The 23706-nt window shown below is 25.8% G+C and overlaps 1 long non-coding RNA gene across 1 annotated transcript; it reads left to right on the top strand.

Moving 5' to 3' along the window:
* Nucleotides 1-687: 687 nt before the first annotated feature.
* On the top strand, nucleotides 688-23028 carry LOC107999587 (uncharacterized). Its single transcript, XR_001766373.3, has 3 exons — nucleotides 688-1055; nucleotides 19448-20556; nucleotides 22243-23028. It is a non-coding gene; the product is annotated as an uncharacterized LOC107999587 (long non-coding RNA).
* Nucleotides 23029-23706: the final 678 nt, after the last annotated feature.

Here is a 23706-nt window from a genome sequence, read left to right as displayed (position 1 = left end):
AAATTACAAGTACGTATTTCCATTCCATTAGCTGTTTGAAGAAGATAAATTGAAATCTTGAAAAATTCTCTCAAAAATATATTCTCGACAGAAAACGATTGATCGTCAATTAAATTTTGTTTCGATGCGATTGAAAAAGATTATTTTTTTTACAATTTTCACATTCAATACACAAAAATAGATAAGAAATTTATCCTATCCTATTATTTTATCGCATTCATTTTTCAGATTATCAAATTTATAGAAAAAAAATATAATAAACTTTCGCTGATTTTCTATATTATTATATGAATACGTATAATATTCGATATCTCAAAAATAAGAAAATTAACCGATGAATCACGAGATAATTACGAACAATATTTTCCTTTGCAAAAACCTTTTACGACTTTGTTAAAGCCGGATTATTAAACAAAAAACATCAATCACGAAGTGCATAGTCGAGCTGCTGATAACGCTGGATACGCGTTTCGAGCGTGAGTAAGTTCAAAGAAAATGTGTCGAAAAAAGTGTGTTAAATATAACAAATATTTTTTTATCAAAAAAAAAAAATGACGAATAGATCGAATTATGCAATTTGTTCGTATATAAATATGAAGAAAACACCAATATTTACATATATTTATATGTATAGGTTATATAGGTTATATATATAGGTTATATATATATATAATATAACATAGTATAACATAGTATAAAATGATATAAAAGATACGAAAAATCATACGATGTCATAATTTTGCAGATGCATATCATCGCGAAACTTAACCTAAAAGTCGATATATGCGTGGCAACATACTTGAAACTGTGCGAGTCAACCTTTAAACCGCACATATTACTGCTTTCTCTCACCAGCTGCTCGCGTTTGCGCAGAAACGAGACGCGTTGATAATAGCTCGATAAAGGAGAATTTAAATACCTATTAAAACTAAGGATTATGACTTGGCGGACGAATACACGAACATTCGTTTCTCAGACGGCAGACGCAATAAAAACGTCTAGCTCGATTGTAAATACAGTGGTTGGTGTTTAAACATCCGGATTCTCGTGACACGGTGAGTTCTACGAACTTTCCACGCTAATGCGTCGTGCAAGTATGAGATACGGTTTAACGTGTACGCGCTCACCTAGTTAACGCGCCATTTTCTTTTTTTTTCGCATCGAACCTAGCCGTCTAAACTTTGCTAAACCACGAGTACAAATGAATTCACGGAAAGAAGCTCGGTTCCAGAAAGTGACGCCGGTTAAACCTCCTCCCTGTTGGTTAATAAAACCAGAGAAAGTTATTTGCGGAACACGAGATACCGTGAAGCAGATTTCCAGTTGTTCCCTTAATAAATAAAGGGGTATATTTACCTTATTGAATAGCAACTGCACAGTTTCCATTTTGTTTTGGAATTTTAATTCTTTTCACCTGTTTAACCTGTAATGTATTCGTGAAAATATCTTTGAAAAATCGATTCTAAACGAAAAGTTAACGTACAAAAATTTTTTTATTAATCTATAATTAAAATTCGAATTTGAATTAGATTTGGCAAAGAAGAGAGCGAGATGTCTCTGACATCGTACTCTAAATTTAATCTAAGTAAATCTTAATTTACTTTTGTGTTTGTTTTTCTCCTCTGTAATCAATTGAAATATCTCACAAATATATTGAAAATCATTGTAAACTTCTACAAAATGACGAGTTATAGATTTTTTAGTTTTTAAAAATTGACACTTTTAATGAAATTAATGTTGATTTTCAATTGAAAAATAATTTCAATTTCATAAAAAAAAAGTCAATAAGAATATTCACGGCTCAATTTATCAAAATATTTTTAAACGATGCATCATTTCTCTCATCCTTGAATTTTATTCGCTTTCGTTTAACGAATGATAATTTATTTTTAGAAAACAGTCATTTATTTTCTTTTTCTTTTTCTCCATCTTTCCTTTCCTACTTTTTGTACTTGCATTTTCTCTCCAACTCTCCTTTAACATCTGACGTCAGTTTTGAACAAACTTTTTAAAATTATATTTTTGTTTTATTGTGACCCGTTGTGTATAAAAATATTTATATGATTTTACGAATAAATAATGCTGAAAAATATATATAACTGTATTAATTAAAGCAACAGATTCTATTTATTGAAAATAATAATAGTAAAAATAATAAAATAATAAAATTCTAATCTTAATTTTATTTTATTTCACTTCTTTCTTTATTTTAATACATTTTAATTTATACTATTCTTTTTCTTTTATTATTCTTATCAAATATTTCTGATTATAAATAATAATAATAATGACAATAAAAATAAGGAACCTTTATAAAAATGACTCCTGAATCAATTCTCAATAACGTTTACGCTATATATATTTATGAATTTTATAATATACTATTTCGACTCGTGAATTATCGACAAATCTATAATTCTCTCGTGTCCTTTAAGCAAAAATTTCACAAATAACATTTAATACATTATTTCAAAAATTAACAATTTTACAAAATTAAAACGAGCAATAAACCGTTTTATGCTTGGAAAAACGAACGAGAAACGATTCACGTACGATAAACTGGTATCACAGAGACGCAAAAGCCTTGTTTTCACATGACAAATTCAAAGCCTTACTCATTCCGCGATAATAGTTGCTACATATCGTCTCTGGAGAAACGCGACCAAGCCGTGTCACGTTTCTCAAGGATAAAACGGATTTAGTCGAAGACCTTTATAAATGTGCGCGAAATCAATCATAAAAGTCTTCGTAGATTAGATATCTTACAAAAGAAATTCGTTTAATCCGAAAATCCTGATTTCAAAGTTTACGTGTACACAGAGCATAACAAGTTTTTATTAAACAAATCTTTTTGTCGAAGAAAAATTTGTTTGAAATCGATCCTCGTTGGAATTTTAGTAGAATTTTTTTCACAATAAAACGATAAGATTTTAAATATTTTTTTAATTTAAAATTTTATTATCCATCATTACTTAGTTAAAAAAATACAATCATGATTACAATACAAATTAGTACAATCTCGATTATATGCTATCATATTTATTATAAAATTTCATTACGAATTTTCCTAATTAATTAGATTCAATTCTTAATAAAATTCTATGAGCTTATAAAAGAATATAAAATCAACGTTCAGAGTTTTAATACATCCTTTGTTTTTTTATATATATTTGCAATTATGGAAAATAATTATATTTTAACTTAAATAAATAGATTCAGAATTACTTCATCATTTTGTTATCATCAAAAGTTTGCAACAAAATTGTAATTATGTAAAATTTGAAAAGATGCTGAAACTTTGATTTTATAATTTTATAAAGACTATATATATATATATAATGTATAATATAAAATATTATTATGCAAACTTTCATCAAAATTAAAATCTTTGAATTAGATAATTTTTATAAGATAATACACGATTGATTATTGATTGCTATCATCGAAGAATATTTTCACGTAATATCGAAAAATGTTATCATCAATAACGTTGCAAAATAGAAAATATACTTGTACAATACTATATAAGTGTAACAAATTTTAAAATAAAAAGATTTTAAAATTGAAGTGAAAGATCCTATATCGATTATCAATATCAATTTCCAACGTGAATTCTTTTCTTGACAAATTTCCAAATATCACTATAATAACACTATAAAAGATAAATTAGATATACATTTCACGAACAAAATTTTTCCCTTTTAAACCAATTTAAGCATATATATGAACAATATTTTCATTTAAAGTTTTTTTTATTTTTATTTTTATTTTCAGAAAATAGTACAATATATAAAGATAAATATTCTTACACGATTTCTCAGTGTTGAGCATCATTTGATGATTACCATTAAGTGAGCACCATTACAGATTTCTATACCGTCACGTAGAAATCTATTTTTGCGACAATTACTCATTTGTTTATTTATCTATATCACGCTAATTATATACATATATAATAATAATAATAATAATAATAATAATAATAATAATAATAATAGCATGTGTATATATAAAGGTTTAAATAGCAGTATTATATAGAAAAATTTAAAATGAAATAATTGACTCTTTTAATTCTCGCATTAATTGTACTTGAAATAATTTATCCCATTAAAGTTTAATTTCGAGATAATTTAAATTTATTATAATATGGTAAAATATGGAAATTTATTGTAATGTAGAAAAATACAATCTAAACATTAATTATAAAAAATTTCATCAAATATTTATTAAAGCGTCGATAATAAAATAATTGTAGTATCAACTTTATGTTTTTATAAACATTTTTTGTTGTTAACAATAACCTTTTTTCTCACTAGGGCGATAAACTCTAAAAAAAATATTATAATAGATCACGTGTACAAAAAGAAAACACGTTGAACGTGTAGAAAAATAAGTAATAATTTGATTTTCTTATCTCATAGATAATTTTTAAAGTGAAATTATTGATATTGTCGAATATAGTCGATCTTTATTTAAAAGAAATTGAGCTATTTATAGTTAAACGATAATTTTTAACAAATATTATATTTAATGAATGCTATCGTTTAATTACGTTCCTTTATAATTAAAAATTATAGGTATATATTAAGACATATTTTAATTTTAATTTTAAAATGATCTAATAATAAAGAGAAGATCATTCGTTAATGATGAAATTAAAGTCCATTTAATGCATAGTAATCAATTTTTAGAATGTGAAATAACTCGAATTGCTGATTGTTATAAAATATTGCTTACGATCTTTTCAGGTCTGAAAAATTATAATTAAATACGTTAATTCATTCCAATGAATGCATTCATATCTTCATAGCAGTTTTTTTCAAATGAAAAAAAAAATAATAATAAATGCAATCATGTATATTAGATACGTGATATTACTTGCTATAAAAATTCATAAATTATGTACATCGTAAAGAATAATATAAAAAAAACATTTATAAATCATTTATATAAATTTTCAAGGTTTTCAGAATTATAATTTAGCGTTGAATTTTTTTCCAATCCTTTATTCGTGTTGAATTATTTAAAAATTACTTGAAATTATTTTAAATTTTACGTTAAAATACCATTTCGATTCCGAGTAAATATTTAAAATTTAAAATTGTTTAATGTTTATCTAAATATAATTTTAAATATTATGGAGAAATCCTTAAAAAATAATCTCGTATTTTTATTTACAATAGATAAATATTCATATATATCATATATATTTTTAATTATACAAAAAAGTAATATACAAACAAAAATTATTTGATTTACTTTTTACAAATAAAATAGTAATGTAAAAAATGTTTAATAACGCTTAACAAAACAATAATATGAAAAATTTTTAAATTTTACAACCAAAAATTACATTTGTAATTTTAGTACTAAATCTTAATTCTATTACTAAAAATTAATTTTAATTTTTAAACTCGTAAATTTTCCAGTAGCATCGTATTAACCAGAGAATAATTGTAAAAAATAATTTTCATTCTGCTAATTTCATTCAAAATTTAAGTATTATTAGGTTTAGATAAAAAAATTTTTTAAACTCTTATAACTTTGAAAAAAATAAATAACCGAGTTCTATTTCAAATTTCTACTTTCGTAAATCTGAAATATTGCTGATATATTTTTCAAAGTTGCACCAATTTCGAAGAATCAGAAATTTTTCGCTCAAATTTTAATAACTTTTAATTTTGACTGTTGAATATATTTCAGCAAAATAAAAAATATTTTATATTCAATTTTTTCCTGTATTGACAATATAATGAATTAACACTTATAGATAGATTTTTTTTAACAGTAAAATAAAAATTTAATATTATAACCACAAACGTATATTTTATGATTCTGAAATTCTTGAATTTCTTTTTTGTTTTTATAAATAATTATATGAATATTTTTATTTATTTATTTTTAGCTTTATCGATTAAACGTTAAAGATTAATAAAATTCTCAAAATTGCAAAAAAAAATTAATTCTATATTTATCTCGAATATCCTTTCTTACCACATTGAAAATAGTATAAAGAAACCAATTTTTTTTTACCAAAATTTGGCGAAGACTATTTCAAGTTGCGAAACAGGAACCACAAACGCAAACATGATTCATGGCGAGATTCGGTTTATTTTTGTTTAAACGACGTGTCATGGTATAGTTTCAGTAAGTTTCATACACTCTTCCTTCTCTCCTCCCCTTCTACATTTATCACTTCCTCTCTTTTCACTCTCACGTTTTCGATAAACCGGATCAACGAAGCAAAATAACGTGATTTTGAGAAAAGTAAATATAAGTCAACTGAGAAAATAAAAGTTACAAGTCGGCTGACAGCAAGAGAATAAAAAAATATTTCTCCATTTTCCTTTCACGAATTTGCCGCGAAATTTAACGTCTCTGAATACGATATTATTCTTTATGAAAATAATATATCCAAAATGAAGAATAAAATTTGTTATGATAAGTTTTTGAATCTACATTATTAACAAATATTATAAATATCTAATGTATTTTTTAGAATATTTATATAAGCAATACGCAAATATTTTCTTAAATGCGTCTTTTGTAAGTATTCGATAAATAATTATAATATTTGTAACTAAAATAATCAATTTATTTGTTCAATAATCGTATAATCGATAACGAAAATAATCAATATTAATAAAAATAATATATTCGTAAATATTTGTAAATAGACAATTTTTATTAAAAATGTTTAAAATTTTACTCTCTTTTTTTTTTTTGCTCTTGTGTATCACATTTTTATCACATTTTTAACTGCATATAATTAGAGTGTTGTGCAATATATGTCAGTTATAACCTTATTTTTACTCTGGAATTCCATATATTAACACTTTCTCTTATAAAGAGATACGTCATATATGTATTATATTATACAGGATGCTTCAAAAATTTTGGTTCATAATTATATATTTTTTTCTAAGAATGAAAAAAAGATCATATTGAGAAATTTCAGTTTGAGAAATTCATTTTTTTTTTTTTTTTAAGATATGTAAATATTTCTCTACGTAAAACAAATAAATTCTTTTTTCAATAACAAATGCAATCCTATTCATTTTAGAAATCGTTGAAGACGTTAAAAATTAGATTTAATTCTTATAAGTTTTTATTGAAAAAATTTGAAAACTTTAATTAATTCTATTGATAGATTGATAATTCATTTATAGTTGATATTTTATACTAAAAATTTTTGAACACTTTCTGAAACATTTTTGACACAAAATATGAATTGAACTTTAATTTAGAACATTACAATTTGTTATCTCTTTTCACATATATTTTTATAAAAATATTTTTAAAGCACTTTTTTCAAATTATCTTTCATCTGATCTTTTAAGAATTATATTTTTTATTATTATTATATTGATAATTTATTGCATAAACATTGTTAAAAAATGATTCAAAGGCATACTATAAATAAAAATATTATTTTAAATATAAGATTTAATCGAATAATAGAAAAAGTTCGCTAAATTTAAATTACATAAATAAAAAGTAGAAGAATTTTTCATGCATAAAAATTCGATAATATTGACCTATTTTTGAAAATATCTTAGAAAATATAACCATATCAAAGCGTATCTATTTTTGAAACAATCTATATACCACGCATCAATACGTATACTTTTAAAAAATACGATTTAAAATTCGATGGTAAAAATTTTATAACCTCGTTATTCCAACGCGTCAAGTTTCTAACCTACGATTTAGATGATAATTCGCCAAAAGTGAAAAGGACAAAAATCACGTTTGTGCTTGTGTTTCGAATAAAAATCCAGCTTACGTGATCTTCGACACGAAAGGCGGGACTCGAAACGGCTTCATGTGGTGCATGTTTCCTCAAACGAAACGTTCCTTGCGTATCACGCAATCGAATCGCTTTTCAATTTGGCACTCGGTCGGTATTTCCGACTCGTGGGCTTCACTGTGATCGTTTATCAACGAGGCACCGCGTTATGGCTACTCGTTATTGCTTGTTTACGAGAAAAGTCGAAGGCACGTTAACGTCTTTGAAATAAGGTCACGATATCTTTTACCACCCATGAAAAGATCGAAATGAACCGATTAAAGCACAATTATCCTCGATCGTGTGTTTCTCAATCGTGTGTTTTCGAAGATGGATTGTTTCTCAAAGGTAAATTATCGAACATGTGTTTGACGCGTACTTTTCGAAAGAAATAATATTAAACCTTGTTTCACCGTGTCGTTCGTTATTGTTGCGAAATATCAATTATTATGAATTTCTTTGAAATTGAATATTTTAGCATCATTTAATTCCTCAGCGACAGTTTTTATTATCGTTTCTTTGTCTCCGTTGTGCGTCGTAGAGGTTATCGTTTCTTCTCTTTTTCAAATTAATATCGATAAATATCTATAAATTTTGTGTCGGAAACTTTCTATTCGAAAGTCAGTTTTCCAAAAAGGAAATTTAATCAAATATATACAAATAAACGTGCATATATATAATACAAAGAGAACAAAAGAACTTTTCGATATTCCAAAGTAATTTTTTTGCAAATTTAAAATCAATCAAGCAAATTTAAAATTATAATATAAAAATTCCGAATAATTACTTTTTCCATTTTTATAATTAATAATTTTATTACCTGATACATAGTTGTAACTCAATAACGAGAATTTTTGTTGTCAAACAAAACTTTGGTTCACTACTCTACGGTAAAGTTGGATGACCATTGGCACATATCTCTGTCCGATGAGATGACAGCATAAACAAGTGCACGTGATCGATGCATGAGCAGAGGGAGAGAACCGGCTCGCAGGTTCCAGATTCCTGCGAGATGATCACGGTACATGTTTTGGCAGGTATCCGCACTTGCGGAGCATAGATGTATTACGACTTGACAACCACAACTAAAGATCCGTTATATACACGGTGTTTCAAAAATAAACATTCCTAATTTTAAACAATTTTTTCTTTTGCAAAAATTATCGTTTTCGTCCAAAAACGAATAATTGTGGTTAAAAATTCAACGCGAGGTTTAAAATATGTCACTGGATCATCGCATATCTTTAATATCGGGGGAACGAATTAATTCACAATGGATGAACGCGTAACACGAAACTGATTACGGATAAAACATCACCGAAAAATAACACGCACGAAAACAATATCCCGCCGGGTCAACATATTTCGTTTCGTTGTACCAAAACATCGGTCGGCTGATGACTCGGTGCAATTGAGGTTAGGAGAACTGAATTTAATTTTCCCTCTTTTTTCAATCTTTTCGCATCGTTGCATTATTTCTGTCGTTTAAATCGTTGAATTTTATTACGACGTGAATTTCAAAAATTTTTCTCTCCGTTCAAGAATTTTTAATAATTTGCGTCTATTTTTTCACGTGGGCCCAATATGTTATTTTTTTCGAACAGAGATCGACTCGATAAAATTAATATATTTTATCTATCGAAACAACGGTCGATTAAAAAAGAGAAATGTAAATATAAGATAGAAAAACAGGAGAACAAAAGAGGAATAGGAAAATAAAAATATGAGAAAAGAAAAAGTAGAAAAGAACTCGTAGTCAAAATTTCTATGATAATTATTAGTATTCGTTCTATTTCGAAACTTATAAAATATTTGTTACGATTTCCGTATAAAAATTACGAACGATACGTAACAAAGAAACGTCGATTAATTAGAAAATAATGAAATTTTAAGCTAAATTTCGTTTTTATATTCACTTAACATCCGCAATATGTTATATTTATTTATCGTACAAATTATATTCTTTAATAGAAAAATATAATTATTTGATTATTTAAACGGCTGTGTCATGTTTTAATAATCGAGTTTACATTATTTGCACCAATGACTCGAAAGAATTAATATTTATTTATCGTAATATTCATAGACGTCAATTATCTATTCATTATTACATTTGCAATCCAACGAATAAAGTTAAATTAACGAATATATATATATATATTAACGTATAAAAACGAATAAAAATAATAATGTATTTGATTAATGATTAAATTAATAAATATTCATCGGTAAATAATTATTATATAAATTGATCATACGAACACTTTTTATAATTATATCACGAATATACATCATTAATAATTCGTTCGAAATAACAAAGAATCGATCCTCCGAAGAATCGTGACAAATAATAACAAATAAATAATATTACGTTATATCTCGATTATACGACCTATTATACGATACATATTATATTATTATATCATATTTTATTAGACGTACCAATCGACTTGGCTCGATTTTTATTATATATATTTATTAAAATTGTCAATAAAAACTTTACGATTTAAAATTATTATATTACGTTTGGATTTATTTTTATCGCAACCTTTGCCATATTGCCATCATTTATAGAAAAATAAGATAATAATTATAAAAAATCTAAATGGAAAAATTTAATCACAAGTTCGTTTTTTTTTTTTTTATATCATTAAAAATGGAATAAATTTCTACTGCTGAGAAAATAAAACTCCTTATTTATATAAATTATAATTATGCTATTTTATAATTAATTTTTTTAAACAGAGAAAGATAACAATCCAATTAAACGTGGATTCATAAATAATTTTTGCGACTTGAAATTCAAGGCTATTCTTTTTTATAAAACACATTTACGGAATATTTACGCAGTTTAACGATTTTACGATCTCGCTTCTACTAACTGTATCAATTTTTTGTTATCACTGACATAACTGCGTAGAAAATTTACATTCGAAATAAACAAAGTAAAACGATGTTTTAAAAACTGTTTCGTCAATTCATTTCCGCTAGTGATTTCCGTTTCACTGATATTTATGATATTTCAAAAATGGTCGCGTTTCGACGTCACGGAAATATGACTCGTCGTGGAAATGAACGCACGTTACGTCGTTGAACGAACAGGGGAAAATTGGATAAAATTCGGTAAAAATTATTATTTTCGGTTAAAATATAGCAAATGATGAATCTTTTTGAGAAAAATATATTACGTCAAAGATCTCGATAATTCGAAGAAGCTCGTACGTATTGAAATATTAAGTGAAAGTTTTCAATAATTTTTAGTTTCGTTGAATGATATTTTTTATTTTATTTCCCCGAGAAAAAATTCTCACTTGCGACGAAGGAAGTCGTTGCTCTTCGTGGAAACGAACATTCTCGAGTGTTCTTCTCGATTTTGAAAGAAGTGGAAATTTGAAGATCTGGGCTAAGGCGATCTCGAATTTCAAAGTCGCAACAGCATCGAGAGTCGTACGTGCGCTATCAAAGAGTGTCGTTGGCATCCTTTCGAAACTAAAATAAACTTATTCAACTATGTGGTTATAGAGGAAACGTGCAACTATAAACAGAGCGCGCAAAGTCTCGTAGCAACGACATATGGTCGATTAGCACGTATCTTTGAAAGCAGGATTACAAAACGTTGCGTGCGATCATCTTCCAATATAAGGATTTTTCGGTGATAAAACGAGGCGAAGAAAAATATATAGCTCGAAAAATGCGTAGTTCTCGAGCCTCGAGGCAAACGGAGAGAGAGAGAGAGAGATTCTCTTTCGCAGAAACGTTTTTCTCGATTCCAGGCTAGAGAGAAGCCAAAGCGCTGCGACGCTCCTCTTCCTCGAAAACGAGCGCATTTTCGTTCCACCGTGCTGCGTAAATTGTGGACGGAGATTTCGAGGGGGAGAGTTAAGATAACTTTACGTTTCTCCCGTGGAATTCTGATATAAAATTTCGGAGAAGAACGACTTCGTAAATGGTCTCTTCTCCTTGATATTCAAATATTCTCTTTGTTTCGCTCATAAATCTTTCATTCGACTCGTTTCACTTCTCTTATAACGCGACTCCTTCGCTAGAAAATATCTCCCTCGGTTTCGCTGTGTAGATTGATAAAAATATTTCACAAACTTTGGAACTTGATGGAAATGTCATCTTTGCTTGTTTTTTAATATAACTTACAAACTCCAAATGTTCGTTCTTTAAATTATTTATGCACGAAAGAAGAAATATCACTGTTGCAACGAGTAATCTAGCAAGCGTTTTAAAATCTTCGAAAAAGATACTTCCTCTCCGACGATACGCGATTACAGCGTCAGAGACGAATAATTGGCATGTTTCCACACATAGTTGCAATGTTATTAATAGTTGGTCAACCTTATTCCTACGTGCAACCAGTGCCAATCTTTCTTATGATGTAGTGAAAGAAAAATAGTGGCGGAACAGGTCGTTAACAAGTAATTCTTATGCATTTTTATACGTATAGCTCTATTTGTCGTTATCTTATTTCTAGAACACTTTTAGCAATTCTGTAGAAGCATCGCTCATAACTCGAGCGAGAAATGAAAATCGTAAATTATCGAAACACGTGCATAACGCTATCGCTTTACGTGTCATGTATATTGTTATCGCAGTTTTACGTTAAAAAAACGATAAATCGAATCGAATCATTTTGTTAAAAAAAATACAAAACTTATCGCTGACGACGTAAAATTGCATAATCGATGTTCTCGAAGTGACAAAGAAAACGCTAGATCAACGGTATCTTATATATAAATTTTGTACAAACGCCGATTAAAGCGAAATATTAATAAGATGGTCGTTAAAAAATTCTTTTATCTCGTCGAATAAAAAATACGGTCGACTCGAGAAACCAATTAAAATATAAAATGTAAAAGAAATTCTGGAGACGGTTTTCGAGTCCAGTGACGATAGATCAATTGAATCGAATAATTTTATTCTTCTACAGAGTTGCGTATATATATTTATTGTTACAAATGACACGATCGAAAATATTAATGGCGCCATAGGGGTAATTATCGAGATGTTTTTTTAATTCGTTTAGTCGTTATCGGTATCGTGATAACTGTAATCTGTGAATAACGTAAGGTAAACAGAAATGTCGTAAGACAATGCTGCGTAAAAAGATATTTATTATAACGTTACGCGAACGAATCTATTTCTTTTGCGCAAATCGACATTGATATTTTAAATATTTGTCATCATAAAAGATTAAATTAGAGGTGAATATTCGTATAAAAAGTTTTTAACAGCTCGACATAACCTTCGTTAATATCGATGTCATAGAGGTTCGTTTAATAGCCAATTAACGAATAACATACTAATTAAGTTAATTATCGTTGTATCATCGTAAAATTATATTGCGTTACGTACGAAGCATTATACGTAGGATAAATAAGCGACGAAATATCGTATATTACGTTCTCGAGGAGAAATACGAATTTCTCGTAATTGTCGATACTTTAAGCTTTGTAAAGAAAAAGTCGTACGAACGTCGATCTGAATTTATTTTAAATTCAAATAGAGATGAATTTTTCTTTTCAAAAATTCGAAAAATTCAAAAGATTTTATATCTCAAATATGTTTGTTGTACAATTTTTTCTTCTACAAACTTTCGTTCATCCCAAATAATTCTCCAATTTATCCGACAAGTTACGCGTATATACGTGCAAAGTGTTAATAAAACTCAGTTTGCACATAGAATATTGAGGTATTCTCGAGTCGTATAACCACCGATGACCGTGCGATCATATTATGATTACGTTGTACAGGATAATTACGCATCGGTTAATTATATTCTGAATTTTATGATCACGGAATAATTACAACGAGCAATGAACGTGGAAATAGCATTACGTTGGATAAACTTTGGAATACAATGATTTAAAAAACGAGTCATAGAGAATTTACGTATAGTAAACTAGGGTAAAAGAAATCGTTATTTCAAAAACTCGAAGACGAGTGTTTTCTAATCTTTTTGGGTTACGAACATGTTTTGAAATTAGTTGATATTTCTAACAGATTCTTACTTATGTCATTAATCCACGTTTCTCAACATCGAAGAATCCTATTCCATATTTCACGAATTAATTATTAAATATTTATTATTAATCGGCAAATATTGATTAAATTAAAAATAATACATTTTATTCGTTATACAAATATATTTATACGTGCAAAATTTATTTATTTATATTTTATAATCTATCTTGTTCAAACTTTAATTGTTTAAGTCGTTCGAAATATCGTTATAAAAATCAATTTCTCTGGAATTAAAAAATCATTCAATTCATCACTGACGTACGAAATGTTAACATACAAATGGGTCATCGATTTTAGAAATCGAAACAAACAACGATTTATTAAGAATCGTGAACGATTTAAGATGAAAAATATATTCTGCAGATGAAACTAGTTTTTCTTCTTTAAACGACGAAATAATAACAAAAATTAGTATTACAGAGAATCATCGTCTCATTAATTTTTAACTGTTTGCTCTTGCGTTTAATTAATTACCCTTGGAAATTCGTATTAATAAAACATTTGTGTAATCATTTTTCTCGCCTAACGAGAAAAAATTATACGAATTTAGAAAAAAATTCTCATCGAGAATAACACGATTAACTTTATATCTGATAAACACATCGTAAAATAGTAACAAAAAATGTAAAAGGAGAAATATCATTATCTTCGATAAGGTATCTCGATTCGTTTCCCTCTCGAGAAACGTTTCAGAGACAATTTTAACTACAGAACGTCTCCAAAATCAATTATTCCTTGATCGAATACGAATATTCTATGAAAGTAAAAAATCCAGATTGAATATTTTCCAAGGAATCGAGTAATTAATTTCTCTTTTCCATAGAATCGTCGCTTATATCGCGATTTCAAACATATACGTATTCATCGTCTGTAATTGAGAAAGGAAACGAATCGAGATATAACGTCGAATGGACGTGCACGGTGACACGACGCGTCTTTGCAGAAAACAGAAAAATCGAGATGTTATGGAGATGTTTCATTCGCTGCTGACAACGACGGGATGATCCCTTCCTCCATATCGCGTGAACCCGACCGGAAATCGAGCAAAGAAATCGTATTCCCGATATCGTCGACGGGACAAATAGACTGGAAGAGCGACCGTTTTTATCGGGACGATCATCTTTTACAACTTCACGGTAGAAAAGAGAACGTTTCACGAACGCTGCGCTCCGTCTTTTTAGTTTGTTCGCGAACTTTTTAGTTTGTTAACGAAACGCTACGATGCAAATGATGGATAGATAGATAGGTGGACGGATATCTAATTTTTTTCTTAAAAACTGTTTAATGATTTTTGATTTCGTTAATTCTTGCCTTTTTTATCTTTCATTCGAAGCATTTTAATAAAATGAATAAAACGTTGAAATGTAATTTAATTTATTGATAATAATTATTGTCATCTTTTTTTATTATATTATATTAAAGAGGTGAAATATTGGGAAATTTTGTCAATCCTCATTTGGCAATATAATATAACGTATAATTTATAAATAAAAATAACTTACGAGAAGATAAACATTTATGAATCTACGAATATTTTTAAATTTTAGAAAAAGAACGTGATGTAATAGTATCTAATCGAAAGGCAAACTAATATATTCAATTTTTTATTATCGTAAACATTAATATTGATAAAATAGCAGTACTTTGAAAAATAGCGTAACGTATTAATAATTCTCGTTTGTTTATCATAGTCCTTCGCATATTATGCATTTTTTTATAACGTTTTGATAAAAATTTTCAAACGACTTACACGTATTTTCTTACTTATATCAATAAAACATAATAAAAATAACAACGATAACAACAATACTTGCGATACAAGTGAAGAGATATACCTGCTTATCTGCTTAAAATCATACGTTTATTTTTCTTTCTTTTTTTCTTCTAAAGATCTGTTTGTTGTTCCAAATAACTATAAAGTTTTATCCTTATAAAAAAAAAAATGAATGAAAATTTGAGAAATTCTGGTATAAAATAAAAAATATTATCTCTGTAAGATGTCGTTAATAAAAACATCTCGTTGCATAATTCCATTATATAAATTTATCGTATAGAGAAACTGTGTTCTTTTGTTTTCTCCTTCGAAAGATCAGTTTATCTTCCAACGGTAAAGCAACAAAACTGCGATGTTTGCAAAATGTCGGAATTTTTCATCCAAATGCTTGCATTTGAAGAACAGTTTATCGTATTATTTTTACATCTCTCGTAAACATGAATATAAAGTGTAAATATGATGTAAATATTTAAAAGTGTAATTGTAATAATTTTTACATTTTTAATCGTACGAAAATGGTATGGTCAAATCATTATTGACTAATGCGTTATTGACAGATCGAATAGAAGCGAGACATGTAAAATAATTTTCCATTTTTTAATAAACAAAATGTTTTATTATCGTATAAAAGATTAAAATATGCGATAAAATCGGATATGACTAATCGCGATGATATTTTTCTTTTGAAATATTTGGAAAAATATTCTTTATAATAACGTCGATATCTTATAATACAGTTATTCTTAAATGCTTATATCGATCGAAATTTATTTGTTTCTTTCATTTTGGAATAAACATCTATCGTCAAAATTTACATTTCTTCTTTATACTAAAATATAATAAAAATTAAATTATAATTTAATAAATTTTAATATATCGATAAGAATCGCAAAATAACAATCATATTAAAATTTTAAAGTAATTTTTCAAGGAATGAATTGATTGAAAAATATTAATTTTTAATTCTATTTACCATCTAATTACGAATAACCTTTATAAATAAATGTAAGTTTTGTTAGCTATTGATAATCATTATCTGATTATTAACATTATTCATAAGAAAAAATTAATCGAACAAAAATAATAATTTTTAGTAGATTAAAATATAATTAAAGTATAGATAATATCATATAATTTATCCCATGCATTTTTATTAAAATTAATTACATTGTAAATATGCGATAATTATGTTGTACATAAAATATTTTATTATATAAATAATCACTCGCAAACACGAATTTTGAAAAACATCCGGTATGTTTACATGTTAACACAGAGTATAAATAGGTTTCAATGACGTAAAACTGGAGAACCTAAACCTAGTTCAACCTTGAAATAACAAGTCACAGGCACACCTTACAACCATAATCTTGTGTTAACACGTAGAGTCTTAAACTTTACATCGTGAAAGTTGAAGTATAAAACACGCAATTCGTGATACCAATATTTGTAATGTATACATATTTATAATCCTTATCTGTTTTGGATTTAATAACAAAGTACGAATTAATTTACAAGAAAAAAAAAAGAATATCGAAGAAATAGAACTTTAACAAAGACACTTCATTTTTCAAATATCGTTATGCATGTACGTTTCGAATATTTCGTGTACATTTTTCGCATTCGCAAATTTTGCATAAATATTCTAACGATATGATATAATATAAATATAATTTCATACGAATCATTTTTTATTCGTATTAATATCAAAATATAAAAAATAAATATCGAACACACTTGCTTCATTAACTTAATCTTTTAATATTATTCGAGTGATTACATTTGCTACTGTTTTGTACAACGTTTGGGGAATAAAATTTTTTAGCAACAGGATAACTCGTTAATATTTACATCGAATATCAAAACTAAAATTTTTAATAAGATTTTGTGTCATTTCAGTGCAAAATATTTTTATCGTTCGTTGGAAATATTGATATTAATATTAATATTCATGTTTCTTTTTTTTATAACGAAAACAAAGATATCTCGAAAGCAAAATAATTTTAAAATAATTTTATATTCTTGTCAATTGATAAAATCAAATTGATTATAATAATAATTGATGACAATTTCGAAATAAGGATAAAAGAATGTACGAAGAAAAATTTCACTTCCTACAAGGATATTATCCAAGTCGTTTCGAATCTAGAAAAAAGGAAGGAAGAACAAGAAAAGTGAAAAAGAAAAGCGTGAATGGAAAAATATCAATTTCTCAACTCGTGTCACCGGTTTCTCGCAACGTTTGCATTTCCAATTTCCTGTACCTTCTTTTCCTTCTTCTCAAATATATGTGATACGTGCAAACATTTATTCCAACAATTTATATTTTGTTTTATTTGTTTTAAATGATAAAATTTAAATAATATAAAAAATATTTTTTTTCTTGAATATTTTCAATCTTCTTGCTATTAATGTAAGATTACAATATTTTATACTTTGATATCGTATTAATTTCGTATTAATTTCGATATGTTTTATTTATTCTTATAAATCACTCTGCTTGTGCTAAATATAGAATCGTGATTGGTACTTGTTGCATTCGCTACTTTATAGAAAGTGCCTTGACTCACGGCATTAGATACGAATCTCTGGAATTTAGCTTAAATGAGATATGACTCATGAAAAGCTTTGCTTACATAATTAACATAGATAATACATTTTTTTTAAAACTAATATATATAATATAAAAGAAGAAAATATAACAAACAATTTATGAATTTTTCTAATTTTGCTTCTACTTTAATCAATTCTAATTCTGATATTATTTTTATATTGTTTTGAATTTTTTGTTCAATAATTAAATTATATTATAAAGACAAAAAATAAATGAAATGAAAACTAAGCAATCTATGATTATTATAATTTATTGAAAACAAAAATATTTGCAATATTTTTTCTTTACGTCTACATCTAATCTACGTACACTCAAGAATTAATAATATCAAGAATAATTTAATTGTATAAAAAAAGATAAATATATTTTATACAAAAAAAAAGAAATTATCCATTTCAAGTTTTTTAAACTTCACAAATTCGAAAGATTATGTGAAAAATTCAGTTATACTAAATGTTATTAATTCTATTTAATTACTTGTATAATATTTTAGCATTAATTAATTTTTTGATTCACATTTATTAATTCCATTCTTTATTGAATCCTTAGTCAATTATTATATGTATATTCCTTACTCAAATCATTATCAGTTATAATACTTTTTTATAATGTGCATAAATAATTTCCTGACAATTTCTAATAGTTTTTTTTTGTAATAGCATACCTACTTACTATGTCTTTAGAATCATTATCTTTACACGACATAAACTTGTTTAAATTAATCATTTTTTCTATTTTATTCAAATATTTAAATATTTAATATATATTCTGTAATATATAATATGTATAATGCAAAAATAAAATGAAATTGATACGTCTTTGTTTCGCTTTATCCAACATAAACTTGAATTGCTTAATCTAATAATTCAATTTAATAAATAAAACTTTAACCAATATTTCAATTTCATACATCAACTTTGTTTTATGTATATTTTTGAAAATTCCTTTTCACTACAAAAAAATTAATAATCGAATAAATTACATTACTTGACCAATGATTCGTTATACATAAAAAAAAAAAAGCGAAAGCAATACGAAAATAAATCGAAAATAAACAATATTATTCCGGATAAATTTTAGAAGAATACGTATTATCTCATTTCCTTCGTTTCAAAGAAATTATATTTTCACAATACAGAAAGGAAGAAAGAGAAAGAGAAAGATAATTGAAAACCACAATAATGATTACTGTTAAAAAGAAAAAGAAAGATGGGAACAGTTTAACAAGCTTCATTTCCAGAGGGATCTGCAGCGTCTTTTTGGTCGAGCCACGAACAAAGGAAAGGGCCTGAGATCTGGCAACAAGGGAAACCTTTCGGAAAGGATACACCATAGTGGCGATCATGGTGGCTAAGCACGATGCCTCCGTCCTCCAAAAAACATCTGTCGGAAGACAGACCTGCATAAACGCACGTTTCGCCTCTTTCTTTGCTAACACCGGCTGGTGCTCCACGAAAAATACCATCGCTTCGTAAATGCAATTCACCGAGAAATTTAAAACGTTTGGAAATCCAATATCCGATTTTTGCGAAGTGGTTTAGTTTTTAAGAATATAATATTTTTAGATACGTACATTTTGTGAATTTTTTTAATTATAAAAAATAACGTTGATTGATTAATGTATATTTATCGTTTAAAGTTATTTACATAGTTTTTTAATAATCGATATAAAGATATTTGTTGCATACCAAGAATTATTTATTATATAGATGAAATTTTGATTATTACGTATTATTACGTATCTAATCTAAATATTTTAATATTAATTTTATTTATTCATTTAATAAGAATAGAATACTCAAAATCTCAAAACGCAGTTAAGAATAATTTACATTGTAAATTTCGTTTGAAATTCACATTTTCGGGAGAATTTATTTTAGATATTCCTTAAAAAAATCTAATATTTAGGAATTTTTTATTTGAAAAATAAGTAAAGAAAGACGTAAACTTTGTAATTTTAATAAATATAATTTATTAAATATTCATATTTATTTAAAATAGTTTAGAATATTATAGAGAAAATTTAATTTTTTAAAACACGAAACTAGACCAAAAGAAAAATTTAAATATTCATAATATTAACAAAGCCAATAGTAATGTACAATGATTAGAGTAGAAAGGAGTCTGGTGCATAAACCTGTAAGCCCTGACCTGAAGCATCGTGCACGGTCAGACCATAGATCAAACTCTGTCTTGGTAACTTGAAAACGAACTTATTCTAAAACCGTGTATTCATTGAACTACATTGAAGGTTTGAAGATAGACAAAAGAAAAGGACGAAACCTCATAATGGAAAATCCACATCCATTGGAATACAAAGAGAAGATTGTGCATCCATGAATACAAAAGGTGATTATTATGCATTGTAGAGGTAATTATTATTTTATAATCTTGTTTACTTTCGTGTCAAATTTGTAAATATTTTTACTTGTCCTTTGTAAATATTTTTAGGATTCGAGTTCTCGAAAGTATATCTCTATACGTATCTTTATATTTTTAAAATTTGATTTTAAATTTGATTCTAAAATTTATTTATTAGAGATTAAATTTTGTATTAAATTTATCTATTTTAAAAATATAACGTATATTTTTCGATAAATTATATATACATATAAAATATATAATATCATTAGAAATTTTGTTATTTTTTAAAATCTTTGAATTAATTTCAATAAAAAATTTATTTTATTTTATTATACTTATTAATATCAATTTAAAGACTATTCTTAACTCTTTTAAAGATTTCATTTTCAAATATTATTAATGATTGAAACTGACAAAAATTGATTAAATATTTAAATAATATTATTTTATAATTGATGGTATATTATGTATAATTCATTGATTTTTCATTATAAATCTTAAATAAAAGAAAAATATAAAATACTTAATATCTAATTGAATACAAAATAAAAATCAAATAATAAAAGTAACGAACAAAAGTTAATTATTTAACTTTTTCGAGTTTTAAACATTTTTTTTAATTTCCAAAAATTACAACAAAGAAAATTATAAACAATCATTAAAATACAATTTAAGATATATAAATTAATGAAAAATTTTTACCGATATTAACATAAAATCTTTATATATACGTAAATATTTATTATTCATTAAAACAAAAATTAAATACATGTTATTAATGAAATGAGAATTACTTTAAAAATGTAATAAAAATTATTTAAATTAGTTCAACTTTACGATTTATTAAATAACATATTCGCTTTTAACAACTAAATTTACAATAATAATAATAACATTTAAATTAATAAATAACTTAAATAATTGTATAAGTAAATAATAGGATATAAATATTGAAAGAACTTTTAATAAGAAAAAATTATTTTCACAATTTAATCAATGAATATAAGAAATAAAAAATTTGTTTACTTAAAATAACATTAATACTTTACATAAAATTTCTCCAAATTTCATTATTATATATTTACAGAAATTAAAATAAAAAGCAATAATAATTTGTTTTTATTTTACAATACAATTTTTCTCGAGTGTTTCAATGTAGCATTTTTCTGATGACGATGTCATGTTATTTATTACCTGAAACAAAAAATATAAAAAAATTATGAAAAACAAAAATTACAATAAACAAAAATAAATAGAAATAACGAAAAATCATGTAATTATTATGAATTAAAAATACTTTTATTTATCGATACTTTTGTTATTAATTTAATTAATTTATGTTTACAAATACGATAATTGAGAATTAAGAAAATATATTTACTAAGAAAAATTTTAAATATTTTCTAAAAACTGCAGTTGAACTTGTTAATTCAAATCTCAAGGAAACAAGTAAAATCTTCGGATTAATCTCATCCAAGTTTTCGCATAAAATTAAATTTAAAACGAGTAATTCAAGAAATCGAATTTGTTTGAAAAAAATGATTCAATTTTTGTGATTTATCGTAACTTTATTGCGAAGAAAGAGGAATAAAGAATAAGTATATATGTACTATCGAGCGATCTAAAGAGGCAGTTAAATCGGAGTATGACAGGAAGTGGTACCTCCGCTAGATTTCTTGTGGGTCAGGAGCGTGGGTAGAAGCAAGGAACTGGAGCGCCCCTTCTACAACCTGCCCCTCCTCGTTTCTACTTTCACCCTGCACCTTCTGCGTTTATCCAGCTCTGTGGAGTGCATATTACTGGAAAACATCTGCTGGGAATGTAGGCGAGCTCTGGCATTGACGATGCATGTTCCATATCAATTAATATCGGCGATAAATTCAGTAACGGTAAATTCAGATATAGAAAAATTGTATCGAAGCATCGAGTAATTTTCACAAATTTTCTAACTAACAATTATTAAAATAATTTTTCTAATTTTTTCTCTTTCTGTCTTTTCTTCTCCATATCTTTTAACGTATAGGATAAAAGAAATGTTGCAATGAATTTGTTAATTCTTATCATTGATTTATATATAAATTATTATTTAAGCCAATATACTTTCTAAGAATATAGAGATTTGAATATTTTTTATTATTTATTGGGATAAATAATTTCTAATTTTTTAGTTTTTTTTTCTTTTTTTTTTATTTTAATACTTATCGATTTAATTGATCTATTTTAACATGGATTATAGTCTTAGTTAGAAACAAATAAATTATCAATCTGATTTTATTAAGTGTTTTTAAATCACGTTGGACTAATAAACCAAATAAATGATAGTGAATATATAGCGTTTGGAAAATAGATTGAAAATAAACTTTCTATTCTAATTTTATTTCGTTTCGGCAACATATTATCACGCCATATGTTGTATTGACGTATCGATAAATAAAACCGACTTTCTTTTGATTTTTTCTCAATTTTAATTCTGCTTTCCTCCGTTACATTTTCTATTTTTCTTATTTCAAAGCATTGGAATTTTTATTATTTTTTTAAAAGTAAAAAATTGAAATATTTCCAAAAATTTCACATTTTGAAAAATAAATAACTGCTAAATAGGAAAGAATTGATGTGAAATCCATAAATTCCAATGTGAACAATTTAAATATAACACACATAACGATATAAACATTCAACGACTGCTTCCATTTTAAATTATAATCATTACTACTATCAATCATTATTACTATATTTTATTAATTACAATATATATTTTTATATAATTAATAAAATCTTAAATTTAAATCTTTATAATTTATAAAACTAAATTATTAATATTATAATTCATGAATTGAATTTTTATTATAAATTTATAGTTTATCCCATAAATTTTTAATATAAAAATTAATAAAATAAATAAAAATTTAATTTATTAAATTTTTCATATCTGAATTAAATTTATTTCTAAAAAAAACTAGATATTAATAAGTTCGAATAAACTTAGCTCTCCTATTCACATTACTTTTAATTATAAATTTATAAATTATTTTAATCTTTTCAATGTAAAAGAAATATTTTTTTTTAAACTAAAATTTTAAATCTAAAAACGCTTTCCACTACTTTTACTATGTTACGACTTATTTCAACTTTAAA

The sequence above is a fragment of the Apis cerana genome, linkage group LG2, assembly GCF_029169275.1.
Source record: "Apis cerana isolate GH-2021 linkage group LG2, AcerK_1.0, whole genome shotgun sequence".
NCBI lineage: Eukaryota > Metazoa > Arthropoda > Insecta > Hymenoptera > Apidae > Apis > Apis cerana.
Note: the sequence above shows the minus strand (reverse complement) of the source record. Positions and strands in the feature narration are given on the sequence as shown.